At 44.4% G+C, this 14,209-nt stretch overlaps 1 protein-coding gene across 3 annotated transcripts in view; it reads right to left on the reverse strand.

Annotated features, from left to right (window-relative positions):
• The window catches only part of NUCB2 (nucleobindin 2), a 48,032-nt gene extending 34,517 nt beyond the window's left edge, over nucleotides 1–13,515 (reverse strand). For 2 of the 3 annotated variants that reach the window (XM_005314010.3, XM_024113968.3), the window contains exon 1: nucleotides 13,298–13,515. The gene's annotated coding sequence lies outside the window, so the exon portion shown is untranslated. Of the gene's footprint in view, nucleotides 1–4,798; nucleotides 4,823–13,297 lie in introns of those variants that run through there. The other variant, XM_042845985.2, reaches the window with a different exon arrangement.
• Nucleotides 13,516–14,209: the final 694 nt, after the last annotated feature.

Consider the following 14,209-nt stretch of genomic DNA (forward strand, 5'->3'; position numbering starts at 1 on the left):
TTGACATTGGGGGATTTTTGTGAGTGAGGTGCAAATAAGCAGTACACAGCTGTACAAAGTCCATTAACAATTTTAAGGGAATAATTAATGAGGAGGCACTTAGCAAGCGGGATATCGGAAACACAAACAACCAAGACTGATACACTTGCAGTCAGCTCCCCTCCCACTACTCATGTGCACTAAGCCACCAGGGCAGAATAGGCCAACTGGATAAAGGAAAAGAAGTAGCAGGAAAGCAACCCTAGGTCTCTAGCTATAGTACACCTTTTAACTGCAGTTGTAACCTGTTAGTGGCAGTCTGTGTTTACATACAACGTGACTAATATTTGATTAGTAACAATGGCAGCTAATCATGTGTCACTTGTGCCAGCAACCCGCTAAGCTGGCCAGTGGCGGTCTCCCTGTAACCACTTTGTAATACTGTTGTCCTGTGAGCAAGACCCCATTATTGTGCCTCACTACCTGATACTTCTTCCTCCCAGAGTTCATTGTCCCATGTGCTGCTAATGCCACTGTTTTTGCATGTTCTCCAGTTCTATCCCTAGTCCCTGCTGAGCACGATACCCCAGATACAAACATGTTTAGGCAACATAGTAGTCGAATGCACAAGCTCAGTTAACAAATGATTGCATTGTGAATAAAAGCTACTGTCTGTGGAAATAGCTCAACCGTATTTGTGGCAACCAGTTCAGATAAAGTCACAAATTGGTTACAGAAACACCATTTTACTCATAATGTGGGCAGGCCCCTAAATGTTTCATTACAAACACAACCTCAGGGAACCTAATTACAAACCTGCTTCCAATTTATAGCATAGTCTGGACCATGACCATATAATCTAACTGCTGCAACCTTAGACGGCCCAGTCTACGCTACAAATTGGTTACCAGGCTTATTTTAGGTTAGAGGAGAACTGTGTTGTAGTAAAGTTTGCTATAGGAGGTGTATTAATAGTGTAGATGTGGAGGTTTGGAGGGTGGTGAGAAAAAGGGTTAATTCTAAAATTGGTTGAGGCACAGCCATCAGAAAGCTTTCCTCCCTCCACCCTCACCCCCAGAAGAAAAAGTTAGGACAGACACTTGTTAAACTGAGTTGTCACCTCAGTATTTTTAAAGACAATCCTGGAGAAGAGCTGAATCTCAGGAATCCGCTCTGAAATCAGAGGAGACAGGGTCAAATCCACAGTCAAACTGTGAAACCACTTCCCTGAAAATTTTCCCCAAATGTGCTGCTTTGAGGGCAGCCTGGTGAACTGGACAAATGAAAGGGAGAAAGGAAGCAGGAAATCCTAGGAATAGACATGAACATAAGTTAATGACCAGAAGGAAGTTAATGACCAGAGCCTGAGGACATAGTGAGCATACTCTGATGTATCTTTTCAAAAGTGTTTCTTATGGAGATTAAAAGAGCAAATATTTTAATTGTTCATGTAAAGAAACTGCATTCTTGCTTTCTATGATAAAGCTTACAATAATTTGGGCCTTTAAAGATACTTGTTTTGTTTGGTCTGAGATGTTTTCATAAATGCATATGTTTTCATAAATGTTAACAATACTAACTGAATATTACCATAAATCACTCTGCAGAAGTGTGTAGTTGTTTTTTTTTAAAAGTTGCTCTGCCACTTTTAGCCTTGGGCATGTCACTAAGGCCAGCACTTTCAACAGTGGTCTCTGATTGTGTGTATGCGCGCACGCATGGAGCAGTTTTAGCCTAATTTTCATAGCTGCTAAGCTTCAACTTGAAATTAATAGGAGGTGTAGATGCTTGGCAGCTTTGAAAATTAAGCCCTGAGTGTCAAGTTGGGCAATGAAAAATCAAAAGCCACAGTTGTAAATTTTAACCTTAACTTTTCAGGGAAACTTGAAACATAAGGCCAGATTCTACTCTCAACTACACTGAATTTACACTGCTGTAACTAATGGAATTACTCTACCTTTCCACTGTTGTACCTGAGATCAGAACCTGTGGAATGGGAATATTTTAATATCTATCCCACAGGATAGATCTGGATTAACTCTCCGGTGGGCCTGGGGCTATTAGATTTTGTGGGGCTCAAGTCTTTTTCCTAATTTAAAACAAAATTATCACAATTATGGCATCGAGGCTATTAATGCTATACTAAACTTGCCTTTTAATTAACATAAAGCTGTTCTATGGCTACATTTCAGTCTTAAAACATGTAGGCTATGGTTAAATTAATTCAAAATAGCCTACTTCTTACCTTAGAACAGCCATTATATTAGTTTCTTTCTTGGAGGGAGTTAGGGTGCAGGAGGGGGCTCCAAGCTGGGGCAGTGTTGGGGTGCAGGAGAGGGTGCGGGCTCTGGGAGGTAGTTTGGTGCAGAAGGGGATTCTGACCTGGGACAAGAGGTTGGGGTGTAAGAGTGGGTGCGAGGTGCAGGCTCTGGCCAGGAGGCGCTTACGACAGGCGGCTCCCGGACGGCGGCACAGCAGGGTTCAGGCAAGCTGCCTGCCTGCATGCCATGGCCCCACGCCGCTCCCGGAAGCAGCCAACTGCTGGCACATCTCTGCGCACCCCTGGGGGAGGGGGACAGTGCGTCTCCGTGCGCTGCCTACAAACACCGCCCCCGCAGCTCCTCTTGGCCAGTTCCTGGAGCAGCGTGGGGGTCACAGCATGCAGGCAGTCTGCCTGAGCCTGCTGCACTGGGGCCCCAGGCTGCAGCCCCTAAAGCCCCTGCATTAATCTGGCCCTGCTATCCCAAAGGTGTATTGTGAGTGCTTGTACAGTGCTTTGAAGATGTAAAATGGTAGTTGAATATACACATGAAGCTTATTACATGTACTTTATGGATGAGTTTGGTACTATTACTACCCTGATTTGCATTGCACTCAAACTAAAACAAACAAATGAGGTTTCAAAGAACTGTCCTGACTTATAGTGACATCTGGAAATTGGAGTCCTATTTGCTTATTCTACGGACAATATTTGCTAATGCTTTGGAGAGCAATAATGTAGGCTATTGGTGTATCTTAGAATTGCTTGCTGTTAAGATATCATGGTGTAGAAAGAGGATGTAAGAGTAAATATTTGGGTTCATATTTTCAAAAGGGTAGTCTCTTTTGCAGGCACAAATTCTGCCCACAAGATTTGCACATGAAGTTTTCAACCTACAACTGAATTTTGGTTGCAGTTCTGAGTATTTGCACCTGATTGTGAGTGCAAATCAGGTAGTTAGCCACATCAGTAATTAAATTTATACCTGCAGTTCATTTTGTGGATGCAAATATTGTTGGTGCAAATTGTGCATGTAAAAAGCATTCATAAAAATATACTCCTTAATTTGGGAGAATATTTTCAGCTTCTAAGAACCTTAAATATTTCATAGTTCTTTTTAAACTAGATATTTAGTCTGGGTGGGATGTTCAAAAGAAACTAAATAACTTAGGAGCACAAGTCCCATTGACTTTCAATGAGACTTGATTTCCTAAGCAAATTAGGTGTTCTTGAAAATTCCACCCTCTGATTAAGTATTATCAGATAAGATATTGGAATGTGACCTGATCCTCCCTGTATCTGTCCCATCTTCCTGACATGATGCAGTGCTTTGAAAACCAGGCTATCAAAAGAAGATGCAAATTGCTGGGTCAGACCTTTTAGGTAGATAGCCTGCACTGCAGCATTCCAACGATTGCATGATATTAGAGAGACAAGGTGGGTGAGGTAATATCTTTTATTGGACCAACTTCTGTTGGTGAGAGAGAAGTTGGTTCAATAAAAGATATTACCTCACCCACCTTGTCTCTAATATCCTGGGCCCAACACGGCTGCAGCTACACTGCATACAACAATGGATAGTATGATAGTTCAGCCTAAGCAGAAAAACCTGCAGGTGTGGAGAAGAGTTAAAATTATGGAGAAGCTGAAATGGATGGACAAGAAATTCACAGATCTGTTGCCACTGACTTTGCAGAACTTGAGTTTTAACAGTGGGTTTTGTAATGCTTCCTGGGGGCACCCAGGTGCTATGAGTCACCTCGCTACCACCTGAACTTAGCAATAGTAAGCCTTGTTTGTGCCTGCCAGGGGTCAGCTCCCCGACTCCACCAGCCACAGGCAACACAAGCACTCACCTCTAGGCCTATACAGGCCCTGCTCTCTCTCTTCTACAGATTAGCGATAGGCAAACTCCAACTTTGAGCCCTCCAAGCATCTCTCTCTGAGGGTCTAGCCCTTGTTCCACTGGACTCTCACAGTATTCACAGATTTGCTGCTTCCAAAGAATCGGTGCCCCCAGGTTACAGTTACACCTAAGATAACTTCTTTGCTTAATACAGAGCACACAGACATGGTTACAGTGAAAACGAGTAAAAGTTTTCTTTAGCAAGGTATAGAGATGCAAATGATAGTAAGTAGAAGTACTGGAAACAAATGCTCACACAGAAAATAAAAATCATAACAAGCATTCTAGAACCCAGATTGCCTTAGCTGGATACTTTCCTGTCTTATAGAGCAAAATTCACCCGAAGTCCTTCCAGCTTTTTACAACCAGGCTTGGCTGTGACCCTCCTTTCATAAGACAACACACTGTTAGCTTGCTTTCTCAGTGAAGGATCCAGGGTGTACCTCTGTACCCCCAGATATACCCCAGCAATTTACCGTCTTTACTAATAAACAGGATCTCCCTTCCTCTGTTTATTTTTTCCTGTAAATTTTCTCTCTTGACAGCTTCACAGTCGCTCGATTAGCATTTTGCTCAGTATGCAAACAGGCATCCAGTGTGACACACAATGCCCGATACATATATGACCAGATAGAGAGATAAGTGTCTGTTACCTCATGCTTGAAAGGAACCTCAGATATGTCACCTCCAGGTTACCTGCCTTAAAAACATAATTTTCAGTACAGACACAACTCCTTAAATATTATCCATTCATACATTTTACAATGTATGACCAGTGGGCTACCATTTCTCAGAAGAGACCTCAAATGCCACCTTTATGCATATATCCGACACAGGGGATCCCTGTAAAACTCTATGCAAACCTGGGGCCCTCTGCTATTGGCAGCAAGAGGTTCCTGGGTCATAGGTTTCCAGGAGTAGAAGGAACCCAACTGCTTACACAAACTGTTGAATATTTAAAATATTAGTCAAATATGATCACTAAAATAGCAAAAATTCTTAACCTGACCAAAACAGTCACCAGATTTAGAGGCATCATGGCATGAGATTACATGTATCAAATTGTGCATGCAAGAATAGCTGACTAAATTATGAGTCAGTCTTTAGAGTTGGACAGTCTCTACTGTGAGTCACTGAAACAACTCTATTGTGTAACACATAACAAAAGAGGTAAAACAGGCTGATGGAAACCTTTGACGTTGAGTAAAGATATTAGGCAAAAGGAGAGCGCTACAATTCATAGAATCATAGGACTAGAAAGGATCTCGAGAAAATTTTAATGTCTTGAGAAAGTGTTATGGTGTAGATAGGATACAGCGCATCTTTAAAAAAAAATATTTAAATACGTAGGCAATAAAATGAACAAAATGGATATAATTACACTAACATAACCTACGTGTTGTGGACCTTTGGTCCCAAATATATAGATCTCCACCAGCTGAGAGAGATCAATGGAAAAAGAAAATTGTGTTACGATCAGAAATGAGTTTAAATACCCTCCACTCACCAAGTTGTAGGGAACAAGCTTAGAAATAAATATTTAATTACCTTTAAGGAATTATTCCCCCATTACACTCAGTGATATCCTACAGCACATTCTTGTTTAGTACACTAATCTGAGCTTGTCTATTTTCATTTTTTTTCAAGTCTATTTTCATTTTTGCTGTTCATTGTTCAGACTTAGATCATCTTTGTATCTAGGCTGGTTACCAGAGGGGGACATAAGAAATAATCACCAACTTTTGGTCAAGTCTCATTTCATCCAGCAGATTTGCAAGTATCTGTTGGCTTGGGGCGGCAAAAAAGTCAGAGCTGGCCCTGTCCGCTTCCCTCACCCCAGCCCCAGCCGTGTCACTCAGGGGAGGGGGTTTGGGGGAAGGGATCCCCCCCTGCACTCAACAGCAGCGGCAGAAGTGGAGCAGCCCGGCCCCAGCCAGTTCTACTCCGGCAGCTCCCAGCCGCGGCACGCCGCAGCACTCCACTTCCCGCCGCTGGTGAGTGCAGGGGAGGGTGGACCTTTCCCCAGGCCCCCCCCCCGCCCCCAAGCAACATGGCTGGGGTAGGGGAACGGCCAAGGGAAGCGGAACGGGCTGGGGCCGCGTTGCTCCGCTTCCCGCCGCCTCCTGCAGGGGAATGTCCTTTCCCCAACCTCCCCGCACTCACCGGCAGCGGGAAGTGGAGCGACGCGGCTGGGAGCTGGCAGAGTGGAGCGGGCTGGGGCCGGGCTGCTCCACTTCCCACCGCTGCTGGTGAGTATGTGCGCGCGGGGGGGAGGAGGGACCTTTCCCCAATCCTCCTGGCCCCAGCAACAAGGCTGGGGCCTGGGCAAGGGAAGCGAAGCAGGCTGGGGCTGCGTTGCTCCGCTTCCCGCCGCCAGTGAAGGGGGGGAGGGGGAGAACCTTTCCTCAACCTCCCCGCACACCGCACTCACTGGCAGCGGGAAGCGGAGCACCGCGGCTGGGAGCTGGCGGAGTGGAGCAGGCTGAGGCCACATTGCTCCACTTCCTGCGCTGCTGTGAGTGCCCCAGCCCCAGCCGCCTTCACGGGCTCCGCCGCGCCCGGTGGTTTCACCCCCTTTCCGGCCACCGTGCTCGTGATCCTGCCCCTGCTCGCGGCTCCCGAACCCTACCCTGCCCTGCTCCCTGCACGGCTCCGGCCCTGCACTAACCTCGCCCCGCTCTCACCGCCAGCCGCTAGGATTTAAAATCCAAGCCGCCCACCGCTAGGCACCATAGGAACATCCCCTCCTGCCCAGTTTAAAGGGACAGGCGTACCCGCTGCGCTGCAAGCTGACAGCCGCGAGCAAAGAGGCACTTCCAAGGTCTCACCCCACAACGTTGTCCCCGCGTGAGTGTAAAAATTAAAAAGGTGCCACTTTTGGGGAATGTGCTCAGTGGGGGAGCGGCCACTCCCACTGCTCCCCCCCAGCTACGCTACTGCTCTGAGCGCTGCAAGTTTCAGTGCTGTAAAGTGGCAGTGTAGACAGTGCACCAGCGCTGGTAGCTACTCTCCTCGTGGGGGTGGTTTTTTTACAGCGCTGGGAAAGCTCTCTCTCAGCGCTGGTGCCGCGAGTACAGAGCCAAGTGTAGTTGCTAGTGAAGACATGCCTTAAGTATGTTACACAAAGTAAAAAGCAGTTAGTTTTGACCCTCATTCTTCACTTAAGCAGAAATCATATAATTGTTTATGGTTTAAAAAGAACATGTACAAGCCTGTCAAATTCATTAACAGTGTAGACAGAAAATCAATTACATTCCAGTCTTAGTCACTGATTGTTAAGGAAATATATGAATACTTGCTTTGTTTTGTCAGCAAGGATATTCAGTATTCCTCAAAAGATGTTAAAATTGTCATCTAGATTTAAAATGCTACATATTTGCACTATGTGTCATGTTAGTCACTAAATTTCCCCTCAAATATGATAGTACTGTATAATAAAGCAATAGAAAAAATCCACTGGCAAGATGAATGCCATTTAGAAAACTATGCCAAAGAGGTGGCACATGAAAGAATCATCATAATATTGATGTAAAAAACCAAGAGACCTATCTGTGATAGTTACTTTCCAAATGAACTAAAAGTATTCTAATCCTAGAGTAGTAACTGAATAAAGGTTTCTTCTTGGAATACACAGAGAAAGCGACTTACAAAAGTAATAATATAAAAATTACAAATATTAAAGTCCATAAAGAGACCAAATACGCTAAGCTTTCACTGAAAACTAAACACTCTAAGCATTAAGTCATAGGAGAGTGTTTTAAAAAAAAATCTAGAATGAAATCTAGAAAAATGAGCTATTTAACAAAAGAGAGAACTGCTAATGTGAAAAAAAGTGTGTAAAAGAAAATAAACCAGACTCCATATTCCAGCACTCTTGATCCTGCTTCCATTGAAGTCAATGACAAACTCCTATTGACTTCAATAGGAATAGGATTAGAGTTTTGGATTGTCAAGAACTGTGGCCTATGGGAGATCACTACAAAACATATTCTCAGGTGCTTCAAAGCATGTTTCAGTGACTCTAACATAGCAAAAAAAAACTCTGCAGGACTATATCTTAATTTAACAAATACAAAATATTTCAATTAGCAAGCCTAAACATTTCCTTTTGAGTGTTAATTGACAATTGGAAAACAGAATAGCTCCAATCCTGAAAACAGTACAGGTATCTCTTTAGAACAATACTGCCAATCTCCTCGGAGAAGTAACGCTCAAAGCCAAGTTTTCAAAAACTGAGGCTCACTAATATTTGTATAACAACATCTGTGTACACAATGATGGCAACATGTGTAAACTTGACAGCTGAATAGCCAGGCATGCCACAGAATAGCAAAGCATTCTAACCGGCAGTTTGTATGTGCACATTTGCCAGATTGTCTTTGCACTCCTAGTAAATGTGCACATAGCTCTAGGCTTAATATGGGACACACAAATGGGTTTCTACCAGGGCTTTGGAGCTGTGCTCCGGCTCCACTCCAGCTCCAGGCAAAAACCTGCAGCCCCACTGCTCCGGACTCCGCTCCAAAGCCCTAGTTTCTACACTAGAAAATCTGACCCATAACTGCTTCATCTGATGTGGAAGCAATAAAGCACATCATTAGTGATGCCAGCCATCTTGGTTATATCCAGAATCATTCTATGATTTCGTACTTTATTACTGTATTTTGGAGATGAGCATTACCTGATGAAATGATGCATATAAAAACCAAGAGAGAGATTTGACAGATAGGTAGTAGATCTACCTAAGGGTCTTTCAATTTAAGACTGGTAAGCTAAGAACTCCTAAACATTAATCTCAATTATTAAAAAGATCCCTTCTGTAGCCTTGGGCAAGTCACTTAGGCCCAGATCCACAAAAGGACTTAGGTACCTAACTCCTCACTTAAGGTATTTCAACCCAAATTTAAGAACCCCTGAGATTCTCAAAACCCCTGCTCAGTTGCTCACTAGACCTGTAGCTGCCTAAAATCCCTTGGCACTTATGTTTTCACCATAAAAGTCCCCTAAGCATATAAATTTCTGCCACTGGGCATAGGTGCAACACATCTCACAACTAAGCCCCAGTGAGATCCTCAAACTAGGTGAAGATAGGCATTCTCCCCACCTATCTTGCCTCTGGGGCCCAAACTGGTAGGTGTGCTCTGAGTATGCCTACTGGATCAGGGCCCAAAAAAATCTGGGCAGAAGAGGAGATGATGGCAACAGCGATTCCTCCTTTTTAAACTTTTAGCCCAGGGGTTAGCACACTCACCTGGGATGTGAGAGACCAGGGTTCAAGTCCTCCTCCTGCCTAATGGGAAGAAAGGATTTGAACATGGGTCTTCCAGCTCTCAGGAGAGTGCCCTAACCTCTAGGATATTCTGATGCAGGTTTAGCTTAATCTCTTCTGTTGAAGCTGATCCGTTTTGGATAAATACTTACATAGTCATTGGGCCAGAGAAAGTGAGAATTTTCACTTTAGCCTGGGGACTAAGGACACTTATCGGGGAGGGAAGACTCAGGGTCCAGTCTCCCTGCTCCAGTGACTATTTACTTACCCAAAGTGCAACAACATCAGAGGAACCCACGATATCCTAGAGCCCAGTGGTTAGGGCACTGTCCTGAGATGTAGGAGGCCTACGTTCAATCCTTTATTCCCATCAGGCAGATGGGGGAATTGAAGCTGGTGTCTCCCACATCCCAGGGGATTGCTCTAACCACTGGTCTAAAAGTTATAAGTGAAGTGGCAACACCACGGTGTACTCATGTTCCATTTAAATTATAAGTTCTCTGGGGCAGCAGCCATCTCTTATCTACCTTCACAGAGCACTTTGAGGTAATTTTTTATATTAAAATTATTCTTAATAAATACAAAAGTAGCACTATAATTTTCCCCCATATGTTTCTTTTTTCTTGGTTTTTACGTTTTTTGCTTTGTCAACTCCCATAGGTTTTCACAGCATCTTCTTATCTGTCCTTCCTTCCCCTCCCAATGGCTGCTGTCCAAAGCTGATTCATCCTTTCAACTTGTTCTCTAGGGTGGCTAACTCTTCTTAGATATTCAGCAGAAAGAACATGCCTTGTTCTGTTTGTAAAGCACAACATACATTGACAGCACTATACATATAGTCATAAAATACATAAGCCTACTAAACTGCTATTTATTATGTAAAAAAAATCTAGACTTGATTACAGTTGACCGTGTTCTAACGTGATAAAAATAGTTTAATTCTTCAAGTGACCTTTAAATCATACATTGTAAGAGCCAAATCCTGGTCCCACTCAAGTTAATGTGAGTTTTGTCATCAACTTCAATAGGAGCAGGATATGGCACTAAATGTGCTACAGTGACTTTGCCTATAGGCAAGCAGTTCCAGAGCCAGAATGCTCCCCAATAGTACCTATAGGGATGTAGATTGTGTAGTATGTATATTATACATAATATACATACTCATATATTTTATATAAGTAGGTATATTACAAGAGCTTCTGTGATATTTATTTTGGCTACTGAGCAAATAAATAAAAAGATAGACGTACAAGACATCACTAGGCAATCATCTTTGATGTACAGAAGTTCAATTTATGGCAACCCTGATAAGGGCTTTTAAGTTAGCAATGAACAAACATTATCTTTTTTTATTAAAACATTTGTTTAGTCGGCATATCGCTAGAAATATGGGTCAATATTTTCACATCTGCGATACGTAAAATAAGTTTGTGATAGGAAGCCAAATGTTTCCCTTTTACCTGTACAACTACAATGATAGCACTGGAGTTGTATAGATGTATCTGAGGTCTAGACTGTCTAAAAAACCTAAATGGTTTATTATAACTATTTTCTTATTTTATATTAGCTAATGCTTTATATTCAGAAACACTACAGTCAACTTGTTGAAGTCTTCTCTTAGAGAAATCTTATTTTAAAATGACTACGAGCCCAGATTTTCGTTTTATACACAATTTCTTGTGCCAACGTAAAGATTACCTAACAATCCACATAACATCATGCCACAACTAACAAATTTATACTGATTGCTTTTGTACTAGATGTTAAAAAACTGCTTTTTAATCAAACCCTCCATTAAGTAAATAAATTAGACACACAAATTGCATGTATAACGCTCAATGTTAGTGAAAGTTATGTACAGACCAAAGGGGGAGAATGCAATCCTTAATTTTGTGTTTATCATATTGTTTAAACATTGGTTTGGGTGTTCATATCCTTTATTTTCATAATAAGCAATTCTGAACGACTTTTATTATTTGATTCCATAGAAGTTTCACATACAAATGGGCAAATCTAGCCCTTACTCTAAATGCAGAGATTCTGTACTGTAGAACTAGGGCAGTTCTGTTGCGTAAGGTGTACTGCCTGCATGGTACCTTGCTCCGTAGAAGTTCCCTGTGTGGTAATCTACCGGATGGGGTGGAGTGGAGCATTTGGATTTTCTCCTCACCCTTTGTGGGGTATTGTGTAATGGCCGAAACTATTCCAGAAATTGGGCCTGAGTAAACTTTAAGGAATGGTTCCTCAGCTGCTATATAGCCTTGGGAGTAAGAGTCTGGGCTTGTCTGGGCTGGGGATCTGGGCCAGAATGGTTGCAGCATCAAGGCCACTGCAGGACCATTTTGATTGTTTATTTATTAATTAAGTAAACCACCTTCATGTCATCTCATTCAGTAGTAAACTAGAACAATTTCTCAGCTACTATGATGTTTTCAGCTTGAAAATACTGGATGCTATCTTTCCCACAAATAATATTTACATCACAGGTACTGCCAATGTAAACCGCCATCCACCCACACTGAAATGTGTCACACACCCAAACTGTTCTGAAAGCCACACAGTTGTTCTTGTGAAAATTTGTAAAGAAAGTGACATTTTCATAGACACGATTAAACTTTTTCTTCTGGAATATTTCCTTTGCATACTTGGTTAGCCTTACACTACAGTATTCTACTTTAGCAGCCCATAACACCAGTAGCACTATTGTAAGCTGTAGTGGTTTGGACTATTAAGCTATACAATGTTAGTATTTTTAAGAGCAGCAGCTTTGGGGATTTTTGGTTTCCTGGAAGAACTGGAAAACCACAGCCCGCACTGTGATTGCACAATAAACGGTCAATCAACTGTCCTCTGCTACAGGGTAAGCAACCATCCTGCCACTATGTTAAAACTAGCTCTGCTTACACACACAACATGGGTTACTCAAGCGTCATTTCTTCAAACCCACTTCTTCAATGGGGATTGCATAGATGAGTAAGGACTATTTGCGTAAGAACTTGAGGGATCAGTCCCTAAGAATAGCTGCTAGTTATCTAAAATTTCCCTGCTACTCAAAAAAAGTCTCATTCTCTGAGATGTACTAAAAATTCTCTCATCTATCTAAGCTATTTTGGATAAAGTAGTGTTACATACTGACACAATATAACATATGTAACCATTTTCAATACACACTTTTTCTGCTCATAAGGTAGAGCCAGCTGTGCTTATCTATACTGTAGAGCAGGAGTTTGGCCACGCAGATTCGTTAGTGTGTATTGTAGCGACAGGTAACAAGATAAGCACCTATATTTTATTTCAGCTATTTGGTAGTATACCAGGCCTGCAGCTTAAAAAAAAAAACACTATTAGTCCTTTTCCTCAACTTGTAGGAGAAGAGGAAAAGGAGTTTTTCAGAGAATCCCATAAATGAAATCAACACGAGGCACATTAGCCCACTGCACCTGCCAACGCAGGATTGCTTCATCCTAGTTCTGCAGCACTTTTCCCCGGTGCTGGGGCTGCCACTGCCTTCCCGGGGAAGCCTGCACCCCAAGTGGGCAGACCTCAGCAAGTTTTACTGAGCTTCAACCTAAATTTTCTTTTGCCCCAGCCAGCCCCCATTACACCCACCTCAGCCTGTCCTCTCCTGCCCTGGCATTCAGATCCTCCAAGTCCCCATGGAGAGTATCACAGTCCCATCCTTAGACATCATTTGGACACACCACAACTCTGGGGTCTTCTTGTAAACCCTACTGCTCCCCCGTAATCTAGCTGGGCAAGAGGTGCTGCTAACCAGAGGGTGGGGAGGGAAACCTCGCGTGGGGACCAGGGTGCCTAGAGGCAGGAGGACCTAGCAGAGCCCTGTACGCAACCCCCTTTCCGCGCCCAGGCTCGGGGATCTCACCTTTCTCTCCCTCTGGTCCCCGGGGGCAGGATCCAGCGCTGGGGGAGCAGCCTCCAGAGACCTCTCGGACAGGGACCGTGCCGGGCAGGGCTCCGCAGCCGCTCCTGACAGCGCGACCAGAATCCTCCCCCTCCCGCCGCTGCTTCGCCGGCACCCCCAGCAGCAGCTCTCCGGCAGACCCCGCTCCGGTTCCTATAGCAATAGGTCCCGCCTCCGGGACAGCGCCGATTGGCGGGGCCTGACCCCCTTCTGGTCATCGCGTAGGGTTTTGATTGGGCGGCCGCAGGGCCGCGGGTTAGGCTGCGCGGGAGGGAAAGCAGGTTTCAAGGAGGGTTGAGGCGAGAAGGTACGTGGCGGCGCCGGCAGAGGGGGTGGGGCTAGTTCACCTCTCGGCTGGGCCGGGGCTGAGGGGGCGCTGCTGGCCGCGTAGGCTAAGCCGTGACCTGCCCCCCCCCTCCCTCCTTCCTCGGGGGTCTGGCCGGCCCGAAGCTGAGCGCCCCTTCCCGCGGCCATGGGCGGAGCCTGGCCCCGGCGTGCATGTGCTTCCCCCCATCCTGGGAACCGCGGAGTTGCTGGTCCTAGAGGCTAGGAGCCGGGGGAGGGAACTGGTTGCTGTTGGGCCACCTCCCAGGAATTCCAATAAGGCTGGGAGCCGCGGGGCGGGAGGGGTTGTTGGCTGGCTGCAGGGGCTGAGAGCTGGTCCCAGAGACTCATCCAACATGAGAACCTCTTGCCTGTACTGACCCAGTAAAGGCATTAGGGTAACCAGACAGCAAATGTGAAAAACCGGGACAGAGGGTGGGGGGTAATAGGAGCCCATATAAGAAGAAGATCCCAAAATTGGGACTGTCCCTATAAAATCGGGACATCTGGTCACCCTAAAAGGCATCCCTAAAACAGCTGCCTTCTCAG

This window comes from Chrysemys picta, chromosome 4 (assembly GCF_011386835.1).
Source record: "Chrysemys picta bellii isolate R12L10 chromosome 4, ASM1138683v2, whole genome shotgun sequence".
NCBI lineage: Eukaryota > Metazoa > Chordata > Testudines > Emydidae > Chrysemys > Chrysemys picta.